Consider the following 25,286-nt stretch of genomic DNA (forward strand, 5'->3'; position numbering starts at 1 on the left):
AGTGTTGGTGTGGACAAAAGCCTGGACAACATGAATGCCTGTACCAAATAAGGGAAGGCAAAACTCTGATCTGCTGAAGGCACTATTTGATAAGTCATAGAATCACATCTATCAATAAATAAAAGTCATGGGGTTTCCCCTGCCTGCCACAGTATGGACGAAATTCATGGCAATCAATCAGCTTTATTGAGATATTTCAGTTTATTTCAGCCATTTTGGACAAAATATATGTATAATTACAGGTGATGTTTCACTTGCTACTTCCATGATGACTATAAACTGGATCTTTTAACATTTATTCCACTTTACCAAGCACCATGCTGTCAAAGATTTATATTCCCTGATTATTCAAAACTGTGTAGTACCAACTACCAACATCATTACTGACATTGGGAATTATATGTAGGTCTGGCTTTTCATATTACGTTAGCCTGCTGTGACCCAAAGCAGCACAAATAATTAGGCGGTGCCATGTTGAGTTGACAGTTCTCATGGAATTCAAAGCTGCGCTAAGTGTGTTTTAACAATTACACACTACTCATTGCTGACCTTGCTGATCTGTGATGTGAAAAGAGGAAGGCAAAAGATCAGTGTGTGAGAGCAGTTTTGCGTTTACAAGACAGTTTGTACTTTCCTCTCAAGTTCTGTCTGAAAAAGATTTCTAACCAGCAAGCACATGGACACCTCAGAGTGCAGCATCTCAATTAGTGAGTAGGAGTTGCTCTACACGGTTACACCTCCCTACCCGATGTAGTCAATATGGCCATCAAATTTCCCATAAAATCTGGACTAAATGCAGCTTTGATCATAATCTACAGGAATGTGCTCTGTCTAATTTGTGAAAGTAAACTGCTCCTCACAAAGTACCCATCAGATTTTTCAGAGGTCCTGTTGTAATAATAATCATGTGTGAGTAAATGTCTCGATAATTGCAGGTTCAATTTGTTTTGGACACAATGTCCTTTTACCAGTTTCTCTCTTCCTCCCATCATTTGCAGAGGAAGGGTTAGAATCAATAGAGCAGAATTTTTTTTCCACTCTTAGGACTCCAAAGCAAATGTTGTTGTCATAAAGCCATAGTTAATGAATATGTAATTATGTTAATAAAGGTAGTATCACTTATATAAAAATCCATAGTCATAGAGCTTGAGTAAAGCATCTCATGTCACAAAACATTTACATTTTGGAGAGAACCGGTCAACATTTTGGAAAATATGCAATTTTTTTTTTGTGTATGCTACATATGATGCCAGAGTAAAGACAGGAAACAGAGGGAAACAGATAGCCTGGCCCTGTTCGAAGATAGCAAACTTTGCCTAGTAATACCTTGAAGACTCACTAGTTAATACATTATATGTTGTCTGTTTAATATGCGCCAAAACAGAAGTGGAACAAAACAATCATTTGTGGTTTCATGAGAGTTTCTTGCCAGATTCTTTCCTGGCCGGGCACACTGTCATCATGAGTTGCCAGGCAACCACCAGAGACTACAGAAAGTCACTGCACTGGGCCAAGACATAGTTCTGCATAAGACCTCAGATGAGACCAAAACTTGTCATCTATATGCTAAGCTAAGATGACTGCTGCTGGCTGATGTGTGCTGTCGATCTCCTCCTCTAACTATCAACAAGAAAATGAATATGCAAATGTCCCTGAATGAAAAGAAAAACTATTCCTTTGACATCAGTTCATTAACCATAATATAACAAGTTTTATACATTCAGTCTGTCATATAATTTAACGAAACATATTCAACGACAAGACAGGATGATGGCTCGGCTTTGTGGGAGAAGTGGCATTACTGTCTGTAACCAGTGCTTTGAAGCTGCAGAGTAGAAAAGGTGCAACTGATCCAGGTGTTCAGTGGTCAATAAGTTTATTTCTGTGTGACCAAGTGTATATTTCTACCTTTTTGTCTTTTTTTGAATTCTCTGTTCTCCTTTTCAACTTTCCTTTTCTTTGTAAACATTCAAAACGATAAACATAATTCTACAGACAATTGTAAGTGACTGACTCAACACAGCTGAAAGTTTATACATTTTGCCAATACACCTAATTTGCAATTGGGGTTGAATAATTTTGAGTGCAACTATATATACACACACCCTAGGACAGGGGTGTCAAAGCCAAAATTTAAAGTCACCGTCCAAGCCGCGGGCCGAACGGGCTCAATATTTATTGACCTCTTTTATTTAGAAATATGAATTTGAACAGCCAAACTTGCGTCCTACCTGCTTTGAAAGTCTCTGTTTTCAAAGTCCACTTTTTGTTTAGCCATTTATTTTGGGGGCTAGCTTAAGTGTCACCATCCCTCAGGCCTCAGTTTAATCTACTACCCTCTTAAGTCATTAAGGACAATTACTGTGATTTATGCAATGCATTCAACAACAAAATGTATTACGTTATGTGACGTTTCCCAACAGACTCAGTTATCTAGCAGCACACGACTTGGCAAAGTCCTTAGAATATGCCTGGAACACTCACAATGCTAATTTCGGAATTCAATTTAAAATTTTTCTAATAGATCAATAGAACACTGCGAAAAAAAACTGTACTACCCTCTTAAGTCATTAAGGAGAAAAATGTCCACTTCCAAAAAACTGCTATAAAAACTTTACAGATTAATATTTCTTTCTGCTTTTTTCTGCATAAATCTCTTGAACAACTTCAGCCCTGCTCAAAACTACAAAACATTCAATCAGTTTGATGATTTTAACCCTTTAAATGCCAGTTTGATTACTTGATGTCACTGTTGTTATTTATGAAAAAAACACGAACATTAGTTATTTTCCATATAACAAATGTTGGGCGGGCTGGGGGATTTTTTGTAAATCAGTCTTGGATATGTCAAAGAGTAGCCAAAATATTGACTTTAGATAGATAGATAGATAGATAGATAGATAGAAATACTTTATTGATCCCCGGGGGGAAATGCTGGTGCTACAGCAGCAAAGAAGCAAAAGCAAGTAAAAGTGACCACCAACAAAGGCATTTGGGTGCTGGTTCAGAAGTCTTGCCACAGTGGAGTGGATAGTGTCCATAGCAACCCCCGCATCAGCAACAATAATGGTGGAGGTGAACTCTCTAGGCAGGTAAAACGGGTGCATCCCCACAGCTAGCAGTTCAATGTCCGGGCTACAGAGACGTTCCTTCACATGTACATGCCCGGGATTGCACCACGTCTCATTCACCAATAGTGCAATCCCGCCTCCCTTCTTCTTGCCGCTCATAGCAACGTCTCTGTCCGCCCAAATCGTCCTGAACACTTTGATGCATTATTAGTTTTTGTGTAGCATCAGATTTAAAATGTACTACCCTCTTAAGTCATTAAGGACAAAAATCCCATTACAGTCCCATTAAAACCACATTAATCTCATAGCCATTATAAAATATAACATGTATTCTGTAATGTTAGGGTTTCATTTTTGAGAAAAATAGTAAAATGTGTCATTTTTACTGTTCACCACTAAAATCTGCCATTTCCCCATTATAGGCCTATGTATAAAATGCTTGTCATTCCATTAGTTTTTGTGCTTGTGTTATTGAGCTTACTAGGCTATTTTAAGAAAGTGTGTGTGTGTGTGTGTGTGTGTGTGTGTGTTTGCTGTTTCATGTGTCTTTCGAAGTATACAGACTGACCTTAGCTTGACCTTATTGTAGAACTTGTAATGTCTGATAAAGTAACTTTAGCATACTGTCATAGACAGCCATGCATGCACTCCTTCAAGCAAATAAAAACATGGGCCCCCCCATGGGCATGATATAATCATGCAGCCTGTAACTCCCAGAGAGATGCTGGAAAGTGAAACATCCACATCCTCAGGAGGAGAGTCTGTTGTGGACTTTGTGGTGGAGTCAGATCATTCTGCTTCCTCTTCTTCCTCTCCTGACCTTTCCACTGAGAGTGGAGAGGACACAAAGGATCCTGGAACAGGATGGACTTCAAAAAGTGGGCAAGTCTGGTTTCCTACTAATGCAGAGACCACCCACCATGTTCCTGTTGCCAGAGGTTTGATTCTGGGGCCGACACGGTACGCCATTCCCAGGATTTGCAACGTGGAATCCTCTTTTGATTTACTTTTCACTCAAGAGATCATCAACATTATTGTCAACATGACAAACCTGAATGGAAGACATGTTGTGCGAAACTGGAGTGATATCGATGACACCGATATGAAAACATACATTGGACCTCTGATTTTGGCCGGTGTGTACCGGTCCAAGGGGGAATCAGCCTGCAGCCTCTGGGATGACCATAGTGGACATCTTCTGGGCCACCACGAATCACACCAAATTCAGGGTAACCAACTCCATCCTCCGGTTTGAGCTGAACAGACCTTTCCATGTCAGAGAGGACAAGCTTGCCCCCATCTGCTTAATCTGGGAGATGTGGACATCTCGCCTCCCGATGCTTTTCAACCCTGGGAGAGATGTGTGTGTTGATGAGCAGCTTGTCCCTTTCAAAGGCCGATGCAAATTTCGCCAGTATATGCCAAGCAAGCCAGCAAAGTATGGATTGAAAATCTGGGTCACTGCTGATGTTGCCACTTCCTATGCCTGGAAGTGCCAGATTTATACAGGAAAGGCTGTTGGCAATGCTGTGGAGGTGGGCCAGGGAAAACGTGTCGTCCTGGAGATGACAGAGCTCCAAAGGGTCACTGTCACGTGATCTTTTTTTTTTTTTGCAACATATTCACTTCTGGAACTTCTGAAGAGGAAAGTGGCCCTGGTTGGGACCATTAGAAAAAATAAGCCTGAGCTTCCACCCAAACTCCTGCTGCTGAGAGGGAGACCTGTCCTGTCCTGTGTCTTTGCCTTCACAAAGACAACCACAGCGGTGAGCTACATTCCCAAACGGGGGAAAAACGTGATCCTTCTCAGCAGCAAACATCAAGATGCAGCTGTCAATGAGGATCAGAAAATGAAACCTGTGATCGTCACAGATTATAACCGCTGCAAGGGAGGTGTTGACAACTTGGACAAGGTATGAGCCTTTACACATTTATTACTGTATGCATCTATTCCAAACGTAGCCTGCTTATTCTTACTGAAATAGTGGGTGTGTGATTTTACTTTTTTTAGTATTCAGTAGGCTTATTTGTTATTTTGGTCTTTTGTAGGTTATCGGCACCTATAGCTGCAGAAGAAACACCTGTCAGTTCTTCAACATGATTGATGTGTCTGCCTTCACCTGGAACCATGCAAAGACACACAGTAGGAGGCTTTTCTTGGAGGAGAAAAACCTGGTGTCTGCAGAAATTATGAGGAGAGATCGCCTCCCCTGTACAATGCCTGCTGCTAGGATTCACAGGCCTCAGCAGCTGCTCCCACAGTGGCCCCTAACACTGACGCCACCGCCAGCAGCTCCACAAAGAAGAGGGGACTGTGCTGGATGTGCACAGGAAAAAAAAAAAAAAAAGACACCTGTTGCATCAGATGTGGCAACTTCACCTGCAAAGAGCACAAAATCTCGTGCTGCAAGTCTTGCTGGGCGGACTGAACTCTCTCTAAACTCCACTCACACACACAAACCACACACACTTTTTGTTCTGTAAATTGTACTAAAAGTTAAAATGTATATAGTTTGTTTATTTCACTTGTAGATCCATCTTCTGATTTTCTGTAAGATACTTGTTCAGAACATATCAGTAACATATTGTTCTCCTTTGAATGTTTGAATGTTGATTGTGGTTCACAGAATCGTGGAAGAATATAAATAAATAAAGATTTATTGATAAATCTGATGCTGATTTAAAAATTATTTCAGTGGAAAAGTGGAAATAGTATTACTGTAGGATTTTTACAGATGTTTTATCACCAAGAAATGACAAGCATTTTATACATAGGCCTATGATGGGGAAATGTCCGATTTTAGTGGTGAACAGTAAAAATGACAAATTTTACTATTTTTCTCAAAAATGAAACCCTAATATTACAGAATGCATGATTATATTTTGTAATGGCTATGAGATTAAAAAAAAAAAGTGGTTTTAATGGGACATTTTTGTCCTTAAGAGGGTAGTACATTTTAAATCTGATGCTACACAAAAACTAATAATGCATCAAAGTCAATATTTTGGCTAATCTTTGACATATCCAAGACTGATTTACAAAAAATCCCCAACATTTGTTATATGGAAAATAACTAATGTTTGTGTTTTTTTCATAAATAACAACAGTGTCATCAAGTAATTAAACTGGCATTTAAAGGGTTAAAATCCTCAAACTGATTGAATGTTTGGTAGTTTTGAGCAGGGCTGAAGTTGTTTAAGAGATTTATGCAGAAAAAAGCAGAAAGAAATATTAATCTGTAAAGTTTTTATAGCAGTTTTTATAGAAGTGGACATTTTTCTCCTCAATGACTTAAGAGGGTAGTACATTTTTTTCACAGTGTTCTATTGATCTATTAGAAAAATTTTAAATTGAATTCCAAAATTAGCATTGTGAGAGTTCCAGGCATATTCTAAGGACTTTGCCAAGTAGTGTGCTGCTAGATAACTGAGTCTGTTGGGAAACGTTACATAACGTAATACATTTTGTTGTTGAAGGCATTGCATAAATCACAGTAAGATGAATAGCAACAGTTGTTCCTGCTGGTCACCTTTTTACCCACCCAGTTAAGGAAGAGACTAAAAATGGGCCTTAGGGATTCAGTAAGAGCATCAGCCCCAAGCGTAGGCCATTATATGACATGAGAACCATTATTCACACACCACTTTTAGGCCAGAAACAATTGTTTTAAAGTGATTATCATGATTGCATTGTAATTAACCATTGTATATGGAGACTTGTACCCTAATGTCGACTGTCTAGAGCTCAAGTCATAATAGAGAACCGGGGGCCAGGTCTTGACCCAGATGCCTCCCTATCTAGACTCGGACCTATAATTGATAAATTATTGAGGATGATTAAATATTGCCTGAGCATTTCTATTTTACCAGCTGAGGTTATCTAGCCTCTATGGCACTGATGCAGGGACCCGGGAAACTCACAAACCAATTGCATGCATACTAACTCACCCAGTGAGTGAAATACACACATGGTAGATGAGAACAGTTGGAGAAAAGTTCGTGAGAAAAGTAATTTCACATGCAGTGCTCTAAGAAGCAAAAATAGAGCTTCTAATCAAGAATGCACATAGATGTTTCTATTATATTCTCCATCAAATTTACATTAATGCAATACAGTTCGACATCTATATAACCATAGAGTGAATCTACAAAGTGCCATCAATGATACACACAGTCAAAGTTGATTGACAGTGTTTCCCTGATGAATTTTCAATTTGAAGATCACTACCCCATTGCTGCTGTTTACATTGTTTATATATTATTTTATGTTATGTTATATTATATTATAATTTAATTTACATATGGGATACATTTTTGAGGACATTGTAATGTTTACTGGGGAGGAGGAAGAGGATGGTCGGAGGAAATGAAATGCTTCCCCCTATTCTTTGGAGCAGGTGGTAAAATCTGTTAAATTATTTAGTTTATTGAGTGCTTTATGAGAATTTCTACCAAATACTTTTAAAATAATGTTTTGCTGTGGCTCTGTTGATGAGTCACAAAGCAATGCTTCACTGTTACAGAGTAACAGTTGGGCAAAGTTGGTCATTGTGGTTTAATTTGAAGGTCCAGTCATGATAACATTATCCACGATCCCCTGGTGAGAGTTGAATCAAGCTTTTGAAGCTGCCATTTGACAATGGACTATAAACTGTTAAATGTTCCACACTATTCCTCTGTTCTGCAGGTAGGAGTAATGTTCTATCATACTAGCAGACAAAGAACGTGAGCAAAGACAGGAAAGGACAAGACTTTAAGGTAGAAAACATGGTGAATGGTCCTTTTTGCTTAGGGAGGTTCCTAACTGAGTGAAATGACCAAGAGGTATTTACATGTCAGCCATAATAAGAGCTGTTTACATTCTCTAAATGCTAAGGAAAGGCGGTTCAGTGCTTCCTTTATTATCTGCTTTAGCACAAGATGCTCCTTTCATAAGATGCCTTCATGAAAGGAAATGTCAGTAACACAATTCCTTGTATTTATAACATTGAAAGAGACAAACCATTCAGTTGTCTGCAAAGCACACTGACTGCTGCTTATTAAGCACTTTCAATTAGAATATAAACCTGTAATATGCGTATATGTTCTGCACTTATTATAGGTGCACTATGAATGTGAGGCTGCTGTAAAATGGCAAAGTGAAGTTGTAGCGTAACCTCTGCTCAGTTTACATTAGTTATTTCTTCATTTTCAATGCTGTTGTACAGCTAGCCTTTAAGAATACCATACATTAATTGGTTTTGCCGTTGGTTTAGGAAAGAGTTACTGATTTTAGTGTTTTTTATGCAGGCCGTGACCTGTGCATCTCTCACAGAAAGATCCACTGTAATAAATATGACATACACTGTTATGGAGCACTGCACACAAGACAAACTACTCTAATGCAGTCATTGGTCCCTCAAGCCTCAAACACAAGTCATTCTGGTAAGTCATTGCGAAAGTCATCCTAAAGCTCTTATTTCCGCTCCAAGGAGCCAGAATCAGGGGGCAAGGAGGGACCTCTGACAAGCCATGAACAAGGATAGAGCAGCCTCCCTGGAAGACTTTCAGTTGAACACCATGCACAACTTCACTTACATCCAAGGTGCATGCTTGAACATGTCTAACGTGTTTAAAGTCTATTGTACAGCACCGTCTCTACTATTGGAGCTGTGTTACAACAAGTTAGTCACACGGAATTTCATTAAATAGTCACGAAATTTTAATCTATGAATTTGTGTCCGTGAGCACAAATTTCCAACCAATGTATTTCTATGGGATTGTCTTTTCGTGTCCATATCATGTGTCCATGTCTATATATTTCTTCTGTCAGTAGGACGTCTGTAGGACCTGGGAGAACAGAAGCCGTGCTCTTATTTCTCATATTATATGTGTTTTAAACATATTTTACTTCCCTACAAAGTAGGTAGATATATCTATTGAATATATCAAATTTCTAGTAGAGCCAAAATAGTAATAAGAGCGCATCTAGATGATCTAAGTAAAGAAAAACTGAATTTGTTGGTTTATGTCAGATAGTTAAGCTGCTATTCTAGAAAAACGTTTGGATTTGTGATGGCAGTTCTCACAGTTTACAAAGTAGGATTGTAAAAAGAAATATCTATCGAATATATCAAATATCTAGTAGAGCCGATTTAGTAATGACACTATGATTTAATTCAGTTATGTAAATTATGTAATAGTATCACAGTAATAATAAAAGTTTTGTAACATAATGCAAAGTGGATGTGTTCGTCTCCATATACAGAGTCGATGAGGCTCATTAACAATAAGGGCGCTTTCGCTATGAAAAATGGATAAAAAGCTTGATTTCTTTTCAACTGAGGAGAAAATAATTCAAACTGATGACCCTGATGATAGTCCACCATATTTTTGAGCTATCAAGGACACTGTCGTGTTTTTCTGTTGAGAAATGTTTAACAGGAAGTGGCGACAGTAAAGAAAGTGTCTTCGCTTTTTCCGCTGCTTTCACTATTAAAACAGTCAAAAAACATGATTATTCAGGATGGAAGGAGAAATTAATTCAAATGGATGTTCATAACATAAACTGCTCGTATTGTTGACTTATCAAGCACATTTTTAACCGACAGCGGACCCTCTGGACCGCCGCGGACTGATGTGGACTGATAAAATAAAGAGAGGAAAACAAGGATAAACTCTTGTGGTTAAATGTTGAGTAATGTTGTGGTACAATGAGAAATACAGAAGTCCTGATGATAGGAAAAAAGATGAAATGCAGACATGAAAAGATAATCCCAAACAAATGCATTAGTTTGATTCAAATTCATGCTCAGGGACACTAAAAAAAAAAAGAGAATTTCTTTTCATAGATTAAGATTACGTGATATATGAACCAAATTGTTACTGGTATAAACCATTAAATTGTATACATCAGTCAGGTAATTGGACAGATATACAGCTTAGGTGTGGTGGCAATGGTATCTCCTTGTCTCTGTTCAAAGATGTTTCAGGTGTCAGATCTGAACGTCCTTCTTGATCTTTCTCTGGTTGTACACTGACTCCTCGCCGATGACCTTTGACTCCAACAGATGCTGTGAGTAGTTTTAGTCTGGTGTTCACACACAAATGAAATTGTCTAATTCTATACAACACTGATATTTAAGGGCGTTATAAACAATAGGAATCATGGCCAACAAAAAATCATTCCTTGGGACAGAATATTCCTTTAACACGAGGCAATATCAAAGTTTGTAAGCTCTGTGAGTAGGTGCGTCTCCCTAGACAGTCAGCTCCCTTCAGCCTGACTGGAAAGTTAATGTGTCTGTAACACTAGAGGGGCTTAAAACCTTCCTCCCACTTGTTTATCTGGCCTATCTCCATTTGGTGTATTACCAACTGTTCACTGATATTTACCTTGCCCTGGGCTCTGGCCAGCACACCAATAACACCTGGACCATTCTTCAAACCCAGCCCAGATAGATCCCCTGAATGGGGAAACGTCAATGAATCAATGTCAGCCCTGAAGCACATGGTGATGCTCTGATTGTTTGAGCAGGATTAAGAGGCCACAGGGCTCTGTGTGTGTATGTGTGTGTGTGTGTGTTTGTGTGAGTGGGAGTGTGTGTGAGCGTATGAGAGAAGCAGAAGCAATGGGGCTCGTAGCCTGGATGGGGACCAAGATTGTTGATTGTAAGCCATCTTTCTTATCAGCTGGTGAGTGCCCGGATGGAGTGTGAGGGTAAGGGCGACTTAGGAGACATAGGTTGTGTGTGTGTGTGTGTGTGTGTGTGTCATACATGTGAGTTAATGAGGAAAATGTAGGCAATTCTCAGCCATGTAAATAATTAATAATAGATTAATGATTACCAGAATAAAATATATACTTTCCTCTTTACTGTTACTCAGCAATTGGCACTGGATGCGTTGCAGCACAACATGAGCTAACAAGGTATTTGAATCATGAATTTAAGGTCACTTAATATAACAGGGTGTTTTTCGTGTTTGTATTTGATATTTTTCTATATATATTGTTTTTGATATTTCTACATACCAACTGATTGTGTTTTAGCAAGGTGTCGCTGTTACGGCCCGGGCCGTTTTGTTCTGTTATGTGTTGTTATTTCTGTGTGGTCCTGTGTTGTCCTTTTGGTTTGGTTCGTGTTTTTGTGTCAGAGTGAGTGTTCTTCTTTTTTTAGCAGCTGTGTTGAACCTGCCCACCTCCGACCAGCGAACGGTGTCGCTGTGTCATTGGTTCCTGCTGCTGCATCCAAGGGTTTAAATCCAGGGAGTTCTAGTCGCCAGGGGGAACCTCGGCTTGACAGCAGCGACTTGTGTTTTCTGGCGTTCTCTGAATGTCCTCAGATCTTTTTGTAGTTCGATTGGTAGTAGTGCTCCTATTAGGTTTGTAGTTTGGGTGGTGGTTTTTGATTGTGTCTTTTTAGTTGTTTGTCTTTGGGAACACTGTACATATATTGCACTATTTTGTTTTGGGTTTTTTTTGACTATGGTCCTCTTTACCTGCACGTCAGGCCTCTTTCTGTTAGAACAATAAATTTGTAAGTTTGATTTGGAGACAAAGTTTGTTTTTGGTTTGTTTACTCTTTTATGTTGTGTCCCAGCTCCCCTAGACTGGGGCGTAACAGTCGCATCTCATGCTTTAAAGCAGCGATGAATTTTGAACCAAGGCCAGGATCTTTCCCAAACCTTAACAGACTGCCTAAAAAGAACCATAAAAATCATGTTTTACTTGCCACAGATGGATATTCAAGGAAAAATACGTTAATTTGCTTGCACAAATATGTTCAGTAGCAATACATTGCAACAACTAAAAACTTTTTTCTATATTATATCAGTAGATAGTGTAATCTGTTAAACTGTTAAACACTGGTATGTTAAAGTTTATTTTATGAGACAGGGTTTCTTAGTTAATCAGACTGTTGTGACTCAGAATAATTTAATACATTATATATATATATTCTTGCACTAGAGGAGCAGGAACCACAAATGAGCTTTCACTAATTGTTGTTAGATTGGTATTGATTAATCAACCCTGACAGTTCTATTTATTTATTTCATTATTTTGAAGCAATATAGTCTTATTCTTTGCCACTTTAAATTTTTTATTATTTTTTTTTAATAACAGCTTGCACTGTCTGTTATAATACACAAATGCATACTATGTGAAAATCACCAGCTCCTTACAGCACATCTGTCATTTAAAGGTCTTGAGAGGACAGTAAAATGACAGCACTTGAATAAACTGTGTTCAGTGAGAGAATAAAAACGTTCTGTCGCCTGCACCGTCTGACAGCAATAATCATTTCTAAACCCCCTGTCACCTGCTGTTGCAAATCTTATGCTGCCCATATCCTACACTATATGAACAAGGCAGCTATTCCAGTTTGATAGATGAAATAAAAAGGCAGCATGATTGTGTCAGTATATTATTCCTTTCAAGATGACCCCTTTTTGTGCTTTATCGCGTGATATAACTTTCAGAGGTTCAGACGGCATTTACAACAGTGCAGATTCATGGTGGGGAGAAGAGTTAAGAATGGGTCCTTTTATGATGGAGATGCCATTCAGAACTGTCTGCTGTGAGTTAAAGATCTTCAGGTGTACCCAAATGATACAGTCCAGCAAACTGTAATCATAGCCAGAGGGCCTCGCATTTTGAGCAGGTCAAGGTTATATGTGTAGTAACTGTTGCTATTACTTGTAAGCAACTAACAGTTTACAGCTTCCCTGACACACTGATATTTAGTAGAGATAGAAATTAATTAGTAAATGGCTGTCGCGGCTGCAGCTTCAGGGGGTTTCTGATTTGTTCATTTGCTAAAAACATCAAGTGTGACTTCAGTTTACGGTATTGATTGTAACTGGATCAATAAAAAACATATATGATGAAATAGGCTGGTGGAGTTTGTAACCATTGATCTCAGCAGCAGAACAAGGTCAACTGAGAGAAATATCCATCCCAAATTATTATCTACAATTACTGCACTTCTAGTAGAGGTCTCTCTCAAACAGTTTAGACCACAGACGGTACAAAAGAAGTGGATGTAGGCACTGTGATACCACCCGTTTGGTTTGTAGACTGCTGTTTTGAAGCCTCAAGTCTGACAGTTTGGCCGTTGCCATCTCTCATTGGTTAGTCACAAAGTAGGCTCACCTTAAAGCATACCCTACTTTATCATCTATTTTACATTAAACATAATTTTCAAGATGAATATCATGTTGTATTGAAGAAGGCTTGAAACTAGCAATTACAAAAATGTTTATTCATCTAGTGAAAAGTAGGGTAACTTTCTCATAGCCTTCGATTTAAATGGAATTTGCTCGTTTTGGAGTCGCCCTGTGGTGGCCATTAGAACGAATGCAGGCTTAAGGACCTTTGCATTGGCTTCTCTTTTCAGACCTGGTTCAGAGATGGTTCTATGGTTCAGACTGACAATAATCCTGAGTGAAGAAACGCAGTTGTCTCATTCATTTGAAGCCAATCCAACAATGCAGCTAGGAGGGGGGCTAAACAGAGGCAATGTCAGTAGTTTTGCAGGTTTTTGGTTATAAATGTTTGGGACAAAATAAAATGTTCTCCTGATGATGGCACTACATGAAAAGTCAGAGGAAAATTTTTCCGGAGGGAACATGAATATATGAAACGTCTTTGCAATCTAAGAGTTGTAATGACATTTCACTCAAAACCTCAAATGTAAAAACAGTGGCGCTAAAGAAAAAGTCAGAGGATCATCATCAGTCAGTTGGTTACATCATTGGGAAAACATGAATGTCTGTACACAATTTGGTGCCAATCAATCCAGTTCATGTCCATGTTTCACTGACCCATGTGGTAATCCTACCAATGACCATGTCACAACATTTCACTATGAGTTAGAAACTGTAAACCTCACAGTGACGCTATATGAAACGTCTGGGATCATCAAAGGTGATATCAGTAGGATTCATCCTCTGGGGACAGCAAATGTCTGTCCAAAATCTTTCCAGTAGTTACCAAGATATTTCAGTTTGGATCAAAGTGGTTAACAGAATGATGGGCTTCAAAAAAATACCACGTCCTGAGCTGTGGTACTAGCATGGCTGAAAGTGATCATATAAGGGTGGATACAAGGGTGAAAAGTAATTTACACAAGAGTATCGCCGCAAAGGAACACAAATTCACCAAAGATGCCTAAGGCAAGGAAAATGGAATGGGTGAATACCTGAGCAAAAATCCAAATGATCTGGGACCTAGATCGCTTGCTAAGGGGTAGTGGATCAATACTCTTAAACAATGCCCCCATACTTTGTTATTAGCCACACAGACAGCCTTTTGGGGAAAGAAAAAGTGTTGTGTTCAATGCCAAGGGTACTAGGGTTGAGTATTGATACATTGTTTGTGGCTTGTATTTTGGAGATTTATTGTAATACCTGATATCTTTATAACTGCAAGTAAAAGAAAGCTGTGACCAATTGGTCACTTCAGAGAAACACTACTGTGGATCTACTGTAAAAGACATTGGATGAAATTGCACTGTTATTCACAAGAAGCCCTGTTTACCATATTTCTTACTCTCCCTTTTTTTTTCAAATGCTAAAGGATGATTGTGCCTCTCTTTGTGATGAACTGTACCTGTCTGTTTAACTGATGCCTCATTATATTTCTTGTTCTGTATTTTTTTCATCTCCACTAAATTCATAAAACTATGAAAGAGATCAAAATGAAAAAATAAAGATTAAAACAATCTTTTTTTCAAACTTATTTTGAGGCTTTACATATTTGTGATTTCATTGAATGATTTTGTCAAGATGCAGTGGAAAAATGTATGAGTTACAGACAAGTACACAGGCTGCTCCTCACTATAAACCCCTCTATATTTTACTTGAAGCATAAACAGTGTCTTAGACATCCAGCAGTAAGTAACAACAGCTTTATGTCTTTACCTACCATTGGAAATTAGAGCAGGTGGGTGGGGGGGTGTAATCAAAGGCAGACGGCCCCATAAAATCAACAAGCAGCTTTATCTGAGGTCTGGCTCATATTGTTCTGGGATCATACACTCCTCTATACTGCACCACAGGCTGCTTTCACTGTCAGTCATCCAGGATCCAGTAGTCGCAGGGGATTAACCAGCTCTGTGGAGGCCAGAATGTACACACAGACATACACATCACCAACATACGATTTATTATTATTTATCTTTTCTAACATGAAATATCTGCAAGCACCAATGCCTCTACTGGTAATTAGCATATAAAGTTTGCCCAAAATAGGTTAAATAGCAGATATTTTGTAGTCTGTGCAGGTCAGTATTTTTTTCACTTCCCTCTTCTTTTATCTGTGTTTTTAACAGTTCCTGGAATTGAAGTTTGTAGTGCTCACAGTATTTGTGACCAGCTTCATTATTTTGAGTCACTTTGACCAAGAAATCCATTTTGAGTTTTCTGCATGTCTGTAAAGAGTCTCAGTTTGATGACGCTACCAACAACATTTTTTGACTCTGATTATTCTAAAAGACACTCCTGTAAATGGCAACTGTCATCAAACAAGGGCATTAAAAATAATAATCAATATTACGTCTCTTTTGGCCACAGTGAAGTTCCAATACGCCCACTTCCAACTATAAACATAGTCGCTAAATGGCTTTTTAATTGCAGTATTTATTGGTAGACCCGGTCTTGCCAATATGAGGTTAAGACAGCTTAAGTTAAAATCTTTGGGGAACATGCACAACAATACTTGCATTGTCCACTTAGTTATCATGTATTTGTCTTTCAGCCATTGTCAGCACATATGTAACCCGCAAATTAAATCGAGACACATAGTTTAGATACAAAAGGAAAAAACTGTATAGTGCTTAACAAATGATAGATGATCTAGACACTTGCATATATTTCATGATTGGACATGGACTTGTATGTTTTTATGTGCATGTACCTCTAGGCATGTGCAAGAGCCCATTTATGTACATATAATGTATAATCTCATGTAGTGTTATTTAGTGCTATATATATAGAAAAATATTTAATATTGCTATTTTAACACAATCACATATGACACATGTATGTACCATGTGACTATTTCATAACCTTACATGCAAAACTAGCGTAATCACAAATGAGCCACAGCTGGTTTTGCACAAACCACATTTCTTGTGTCCTTGTGCAGAAGTCCCTGGTGGGGCTGTACAAATACCACTGACACGTAGAACTAAGGCTTCAAGATCAAGGATTCCTTCACTTCAAAGGAACAAGTGATGGTACTTCTTCATACCTAGCAGAGGCATGAAGCTGGGATAGAGGAAGCTATACCAGCACCAGTCCATGCATCGCAAAGCCAGGTACCACATGTGCGACACTTCAGTATATACACTGTTGCCCATGAAGTTGGAATAAAATGTGTTTTACCTCTTCTCATGAAATGATTGTGACAATGTGATTTATTCTTGATAAATAAAGTGTATATCTTCTCAACTTTATTGATCAAACTCTTCCAAACATATCACAGTGAAACTTAAACCACAACGAACCTTTGCAAACTGTGTATTCAGGCTTTAACTAAATTGGGGGTATTGAACAATTATTCCAACTTTATGGGCAACAGTGTATAATGGCCAGAAACTGCTTGGATCTTTAAGCTGCTCCATACCAGTCTCACAGAGGAATTCAAGTGTACAAAAACTAGACACTAGATGACACTGAGATTTAGTGATGAGCAACATCTGGGCACAAATGGAGGCTGGTCAAAGCAGTGGAGGAAGCAACAGTAGCTCTCAGACATGCAGAAATTGCAGGTTCAGCAATGAAGAGGAAACCTTGGTCTAACAACTACCTGGCCAGCTTGGAATTAGGCCACAGCACCAGACTTGAAAAAGTTGGTAGTGGAGGAAGTCAGGAGGAGGCTCCAAGGTGGACCCTTGGCAAACTCCAGGAGTTGTGTAGCAGTATGCCCAACTAGATCTAATTGGTACCACTCGACCTCCTGCACCAGCTCTGGTTATCTTCCTACCACTAGGGAACATGTCCCTTGAACCAGTCTCCAATGCCAAGGGGCACTCAACCCATGTCTGTCCTTATGGATGGGGGAACCCACAGGGCAGCAGCTCAATGTAGCCCCATGGGTCAAGGCCCAGCCACGAGATGCTCCCCTTCCAGGTCTGATCCAGGAGGGGACCCGGTTTCCCTTTTACGAGCAAAGTACTCCAGCTCCTTCTTGGAGGTACAGCTTCTAGGATCTGTTACTTGCTCTTGGTCGAGCCATTCTCCTGGAACTAAATTACCTTGAGAGACCCAATCAGGGTGCCTTTTCAGAGAAATTACAAAAAAAAAAAGTGTCTTTGGTGGTCTGTATTTTCCTATGAGTGTGGACAAAGATTGAAGATAGCATTAAGGCCTTATGAAGAATATTGTGAAGTGTAGCATAGTCAGTTTAGACTAAAGGCTTCCAATCACTGCCAGTGTAGTCATGGTCAGTTCTACAATTTTACAGTTTATTGTAGACATGATCACAATCTATGTTATGAATCCAAATCCATCCAATTAGGAATGGACCAAAGGCCAATATTAACCTCATATATTGGTCTAGCCCTATGAATACACACACACACACACACACACACACACACACAATGTATAAAGCCCTCTGTGGACCAGCTCGAGGCCATCGATCATCAGGCTGTGGCCTGGGATCATATTCCCGGATAAAGCAGTGCCTTTATAGGCAACAGATTGCCTAGCACAATGAAAGATGTCAGCAATTTACGGCCAGATTTGTGGTTTTAGGTGCTGAAAAGCTATTGCATGACATGCAACATGATGATTTGTAACATTCACAACACTGACAATCATGTGCAATAAATATCATTGCTCAAGTGGTGCAACGAGGTCTCAGTATCTGTGTAGGCAGACACTACTGTTTTACTGTACATTTCCTTTAGTGTCCATGTTTTGATATAAAACTTTGTTGTGAATCTGTATGCATTTTAATAGAAGTGAGCTAATATCTTATAACACTTTGTTCAGTTTTTAACAAACTACCATCTACCATGTCTTCTTAACATCTTTCCCATTGATATGGTCCGCACCTATCTGGCAAAATAAAGCAATAAACAGATAAGCCTGGAATTATAAGCACAAGGAGGTAAACTGGTATCAGTTTATTTTACAACTCTGTCATTTTTACAGTTAGGGTTACTTTTTTATGGACTGAACTGTGGATCAATTTTCATTGCTGTTACATAAAATGTATTGTGGTATCAAATATTTAAGGGATATGTATAATGCCAACAGAGATGATTGTAGTATTGATTAAGATGTGCAATATAATGACTTAGTGTGACATAAAGTGTGTTGATCAATTGTAACTCAGACTATTTTGAATGAAATGTATTCCTGGTAACCAAATAACAAGTGTGATGAAATATCCAAATATATCGTTTTACAGTTTTTAAAAAATGCAATAAGAAAAAAACAAAATCTACTGGTGTCAACTTGAGTAGATACACTGTTTTTGAGAAGGAATTGGGACATAATGGTGTCCACTGGGAGTACTGTAGAGTGAAAAAACATAATAGAACTTGCCCGGACTTGCCTGGGCAAGTTGAGATGAGTTTGATCTAATTGTGTAAATGTCAAGATGACCCAGTGGGCAGGTGCATCATTTAACAAACTCAGCAGATTTTTGGGCTATAAAAGGAGTGATCACGTACTATTGAAGGTAGTGACCCCAGTGGCCATAGTAAAATGCATTCCAGGGGCCAGAGTGGGCGGCATAGATACCAATTTAAAACTGCTGGCTAAGGAGAACATAGATTTGGTAAGATTCTAATTTACGTTCGTGGGAATGACACTTGATTACGCCAATCGGAGGTCACTAGAATTAATGTGGAGTTAATGACAACAATGTCATAGTTTTTTCTGGTCCCCTGCCCAATCTGACATGTATAGCCGCATGTCATCACTGGGATTCATAGATAATTGGTAGTCTTTCTGGGGAAGACCTGGTCTTATTAGAAGAGATGGCATCCATCCCACTTTGGCTGCTCTCTCATCTAGAAATTTGGCTGAGTTTATTAGTCCCAAAACTTGACAATACAGAGTCAAGCTACAGTCCTACATGCTACTCTGCTCCTCCATTAGAACAGTCACCTGCCCAACATCCCATAGAAACTATGTCCGTCCCATTAAAATCATTTAAATCTATGAAGCCAAAAGTTTATACCTAAAAATTTTTATAAAAATGAATACCACCACTGGCAAAGTCAAACAGGACAGGAGAGTTAACTGTGGACTTTTAAACATCAGATCTCTGCCATCCAAAGCTGTTTTAGTAAATGATCTGATATCAGAGCATCATATTGATTTATTGTGTCTGACTGAAACCTGGCTACACCATGAAGAATATGTCAGCCCTCATGAAGCCACTCCCCCCAGTCATATTAATACTCACATACCTCCAGACTCTGGAAGAGGAGGTGGAGTTGTAGCCATTTACAACTCTAGCTTATTAAATCAAGCCCAGACCGAAACTTAACTATAATTCATTTGAAAGCCTTGTTCTTAGTTTCTCTCATCCAACCTGGAAAACACTAAAGCCAGTCTTATTAGTTACAGTGTAACGCCCTGCTGGTCCAGACTCTGAATTCTTAACTGAGCTCTCAGAGTTTCTATCAGATTTAGTCCTTATTAGTAATTATAGTAGGTGACTTTAATATTCATGTGGACAATGATGATAATGATGGTCAGAGCACTGCTTTCATCTCATTATTGGACTCAATTGGCTTCTTCCAGAGTGTAAATTAACCCACTCGCTGCTTTAACCACACCCTTGACCTTGTTCTGGCATACGGTATAGAAACTGAACAGTTAACAGTCTTCCGACAAAACTCTATTCTATCGGACCATTACCTGATAACTTTTGATTTCTTGTTACTGGACTATGCACCATATAACAAAAATGTCCTCACTAGATGCCTGTCTGATAGTGCTGTTGCCAAATTTAAGAAAGTGATTCCTTCAGTATTTAAACCTATGCCGCGTCTCCATACAATAAAAGACCCCCATGTGAATCTTAGCCCCTCCCAAATTACCCCAGATTACCTGGTCAATTGTGTTTCAGGCTCCCTACGAATGACACTTGACTCCATCGCTCCTCTAAAGAAGATGATAATTAAAGAAAATAGACAAGCTCCCTGGTATAATTCCCAGACACGCAAACCAAATTAGAAGAATCCCGCTTAATCTGGCAAGACAGTCTGAAAACCTTTAGAAAGGCCCTCTGTAAAGCCAGAGCCGTCTATTACTCCTCCTTGTTAGCCAGGCTGACAAAGAGCCAGAACTCTACTGATCCTTGTGATCCTTTAGAGCTCAGTAGCAACAGTAAAATTCTAACTATTAGAGACAATTCATCACCTCCAGCCCTCAACAGGCTCTGTTTCAACCTCAAACTTAGGAATCATGGAAACAGCTGTTGATTAACTGTTGCACTGTATGTTGCTAACGAAAACTTTGGGAACAGTTTTGAAGTTAACTCCTACAGATAAATGACCCTGAGCAGTTGTAAGAAACTGTAAGATTAGAGCAGCTTGCGGTCCTATTCTGGTATGGTGCTGCTGCTGGCCTCTAACCGCCAATTAAACTATTAGACTAAGTGCTGAAAATTAAGAATCATCCGCATCAGCTGTAATGACTCTTAATTGCTGGCTATCACTAAAAATTTGTCTCTTGATCAACTCTGCAAAGTAAAACCCCTCTGTTGCTCTCTCTCCTTCCATCCCTCCTTCCCTCTGTCTCTATCCAACCTTACGGATCTAATTTGATTGCGTCAGACTTTCTCATGACTTTATTAAAGGAGTTTTCAGATCTCCACTTTTCTTTTACACCAGTGGTTCATCTGCACAAGCATAGGCTGGGGCTGCTGTAATTTAGATGACTTGATATCACATCAAAAATGAAGGTGGACCCTGAATAGCGGCAGCCTCCTCCTCTCATCTCATCTCATCTGTTGTCGTTCATCAAGCCTCCAAAATCAGCATTGGGAAGAAATAATAGGACCTTGATGCCACTCACTAGTCGAGCCTTTTAAAGGATGTGCTCTCCTTCAAACTCTCTGGTTTGATAAACATTTAGATGAAAGGCAAGTGAGTGATAGGTGCTGTTTAATCAGTCTTTCATTTCACTGCATGTCAAGCCTCCCATTTTGTGCGGAGTTAGAAAATAATGAGATATGTGAACAGTAGTTTCAATATTTAGATACATTTATCGTTTTCCCCAAGGCTTTCTGTTGGTTCATAGTGAATAGTGAATCATCTTATTTGAAAAGCTGAATGTTGTGTTGTACAGACATAATTAATAGAGTTTACACCAAAAAACGAAAAAGGTGTTTTTAAAATCAGATGCTGTGGCTACAAGGCTGTGTGTAGTGGTTATTCCTGTGCTTACATAACCACTGTGGTGGCTGAGCAGAAGCGTCTGACTCGACACCTCCAAAAGACAAATGTCCACAGAGAAAAAATGAAAATAAATGTTTCCAAATAAATCACTATTTATTTTTAACATAACGTCTGCAAAACTCACAAACAAAGATGCTATTTTAAATAAGGATGCTAAAGATAAACTCAGGATTCTCTGGTGAACAGGGCCACAGGTCTTGGATGTGAGGTCAAAAGACTGTCTCTTGCTGGTCGGCCACACCTTCCTGACAGTCTCCCTCACCTTTATCCCCATCCTCCAGCCGCTAGATGGGGTCGGCTCAAAAAACTGAAATTAGTAAAGGGAAAACAATGATTCTGGGTCCTACACTGTGATTCTGGCATAGTGTTGGTACAACCCTCTGCCTCGCATAAAATCATAAAACTTCCAAATTCTCCTTGTTTTTTTTTTTGTGTTTTTTTTAAATGTTTTTAACATCAATACTAGAAATGCAACTGTAGAAAGTAATTTGGCGTATTCATATTTTAAGATGCTACAAATGGTATGGAAGTACAATGGAAGTAGGGAGAGTGGTTGATTGAAGACCATTGCAATCAGAACATTGCAGACCTGTGTTGCGTTGCAAGTAGTTGCAAGTTTCAACTCAAATCATCGTGAAAGTTCAGTCTAAAATGGGCTTTAGAAATAAAGGTGTTAACTAGAACTAAGGTTCTTTAGCCTGTCCCCATTGCAGGAGAACCCTTGCAGAGGGTTCTTCCTAGAGGCCAGCTTAAACGGTTATACTTGGAAACATCTGTGAAAGCTTCCACCCCGAACCCCTCGCAAGAAGTTCTACAGAGAACCCTTCTTTGGTGTAATGGTTCCTATGGGGATTCTACAGAGAATCCTTTTATATTCGAAGGGTTTAATCAAGAACCCACCCAGGGTTTCTCTAAAAATAGCCTTTTTATGAGGTTTTCACCTCTATGAAGGACCATATTTTAATCTACCAGTGAGGCCAAAAAATGATTGAATCCCATATACTGAATGCTGTGTTCATACATCATTTTAACATTTTACCTATGCCACAATTACCAATTTTTAAATTCAGTTAAATTCAAACAATTTCAAATAAGTAAAAAATTATTTTAAATATCTTGGAAAAATTATTTGTTAGAGAAACAAGAAACACATGCTAGCATTAAAATGGTTGATCCTCCACCATAAAAGTCCTCAACTACACTCAAGCTTGCTGAAATAAGATATTAGATTTTACCTTACCTCGATTCTCTTTTTTCTGAACTTCTGTCACTTCAGACCAGCTTCTAGTATGACTTCATACACAGATAGACTTGTAATCATACAATGTGTGAACAGAGTGAAGGGGTGTGAGCATACTCGTATTAAATTAAGAGTAGGTACTTGAATTGCAGAGACTAAATCACTGTTAATATGTCACTCCTGCTTAGTAGAGGACGTGTGATGACCTCAGAAATTGCTGAGATATTGCTCTGTAGTGGTAAAGACATACGTCTCTAATGCTGGGGACACACTGCCTACCTCTACCTGTGCGTGTCGGCTACCTCGCTGAACTGCTGCAGCTCACAAGCATGTGATGTCCACACAGCCAACCTGCGTCACTCTGTCATGGTACTTAATGCCACGTGAAAGTGTCTTTTATGAGTTCTTGTAAGAGGGGTGGGGCTGCACAGTCCTTGTCCATTTCAGAGATTAGGTTTCACTAGATTGTGCAGTGTATGATTGTATCTGACAATACATTTTAATTTAATCTTTAATTGAATTTAATAAAAAAAATCAATTTTCTTTTAAAAAGATTTAAAAGATTACTTTTTTTGTTGACCTCAAGTAATCCTTCTAAGTTCAAACAACTGTAGCCATTTTTCCTCTTTGGCCACTAATCCCTCTCAAACAAAAAGAAATCACACTCAGACTTGAAATGAACTCAGTGTGTGTGTGTGTGTGTGTGTAGTAAAGCATAATAATAGTATGAAGCAGGTGGGGTAAGAGGGAGACATCCACAAGGAGACCTGAAATTGAAAAAGCTTTAGTGAAACTGAATGGTACTTTATCACGTCTCTATGCTGACTCAATTAGGTGAGAATCTCTCATATCAGTTTTCTATTATTTGCAGGTTCTATCCAAATTTTCAAATTACTCTAATAACTATGTTGAGCAGTAGATAAGTATATTATGTTTTTTTGTGTTTGTCTGTTTTTTATTTAAGAAATATGACTCAGTGATGCTAGATCTAAAGCCAAACTACATGTTTCACAGAGGCAAAAGCAGAGAGGAATATGGTGCCTACATGCAGTTGGTTTTGTAGCCCCACACCTTCATTTTGATGACAATAGCTAATGGCTATTGGACTGAGCAGGTGGGTTGACCCTGCTTCAATGAAAACTGAGAGCGGGTATCAAGTGGGGTGGCTCCTCAAAAAAGTGTAACCTGAGAAGTGTATTTAATTTATGTCGTACTTAAAAATCAAGTTAGAACCATCATCAAAGCTTAGTCATTAGCTGATTTTACTGGATTTACCTGAAGGGCCAGCTTGCACAAGCTGGTTTCACTGGTGAGCTCAGTTTTGTGTAGCTACTTGAGAAGTAAGCACCCAGGTAGGTAGTGCTGGTGTAACTGGTCAGATAGTTTCAGACCAGCTTAGTAATGCTGGTATACCTCTGCTGGTCAGAGATGACAGACCAAAACTGTCAGGGCTTCCACCTCTGGTCAGAGCTAGAGGTGTTTTTTCTTTTTCTCTGTGTGTGTCTGAGTGGGTGTGTCCAGGTGCAGGAGCTTGATTGCCAGAGTGAGTCCACCTGCAGCGGGGAGTGGTCTTCCTGTCTACTCTTCAGGTCTTCCCCATATAGAGCCAGTCATGACCACCACTCAACGCCAGACTGTAGATCTTATCCTGTTCTGAATTCAGGAAGCCTTTTGATCATCCAGTAAGGGGCAAGGATGCCAGCATTGTCATGTCTCGTGTGTGTCTGTTCACTTGTGTCTAGTCTTGTCTCCCACTTCCTGTTTTATGTTGAAACCCAGTACTCTCCTCTCATTTCAGGCTGTTCACTTCCTGCCCTTGTGTGTTTCCCGCCTTTGTGATTGTCTGCCCCGCCCTGATTGTTTCCACCTGTTCCCCATTACCTTGTGTTTAAGTAGTCTGCGTCTCCCTTTGTCTGGTGCCAGATTGTCCAGTATCCGTACGGTCACTTCAGGTTCTTCGTGTCTAGATTTGCTATCGCTTGTATTCGTTCCTCGTCTCTGTCTCAGTTTTTGTCCTCCTCACCAGTCGGTCTACCCTGGTCTTCGTCTCAGCCCTGCTACCTGCACCTCCAGCCTGCTTCCCCAGGTCTGCACTCCGGCTCCCTCTCCTCCACACTACGCCTGCCTGCTCCCCCGGATCTCCACTCCCGTCCTGGTTCCCTCTACACCAGCCTGCTTCCCCTGGTCCCCCCTCCCTGTTCCGGCTCCATTTTGTTTGTGTTTTCATTAAAATCTATTGTCTTCTACCATTGTGTCCTGTCTGCATTGTGGGTCCAGCCAGTCCGTTCCGCTTAACAGAACAATCTGGCCAGCATGGACCCCGCAGACCAGGTCTCAAGTCCCGCCTTCGTCCACCAGGCCATGGCACAGCAGGGTTTGCTCCTGGGCTGCCATGAGAACAGCATCCGGTCCCTTTTTGAAGCAAACCAGGCCCTTTCTCAACAGATGGCTACACTAGCTTCGCAGCTCTCCACCCTGCTCTCTCTTCAGAGTCCTGCTGCCCCGCCAGCTCCTCCCGGACCGGAGACCACTTCCCCCCCTTCCAGACATTCGTGCCTCTCCACCTGA

The 25,286-nt window shown here is 39.6% G+C and overlaps 1 pseudogene; it reads left to right on the top strand.

The window, feature by feature from the left end:
• The first annotated feature begins 3,768 nt into the window (after positions 1–3,768).
• Positions 3,769–25,286, top strand: LOC139221389 (piggyBac transposable element-derived protein 1-like; annotated as a pseudogene).

The sequence above is a fragment of the Pempheris klunzingeri genome, chromosome 21, assembly GCF_042242105.1.
Source record: "Pempheris klunzingeri isolate RE-2024b chromosome 21, fPemKlu1.hap1, whole genome shotgun sequence".
Classification (NCBI taxonomy): Eukaryota; Metazoa; Chordata; class Actinopteri; order Acropomatiformes; family Pempheridae; genus Pempheris; species Pempheris klunzingeri.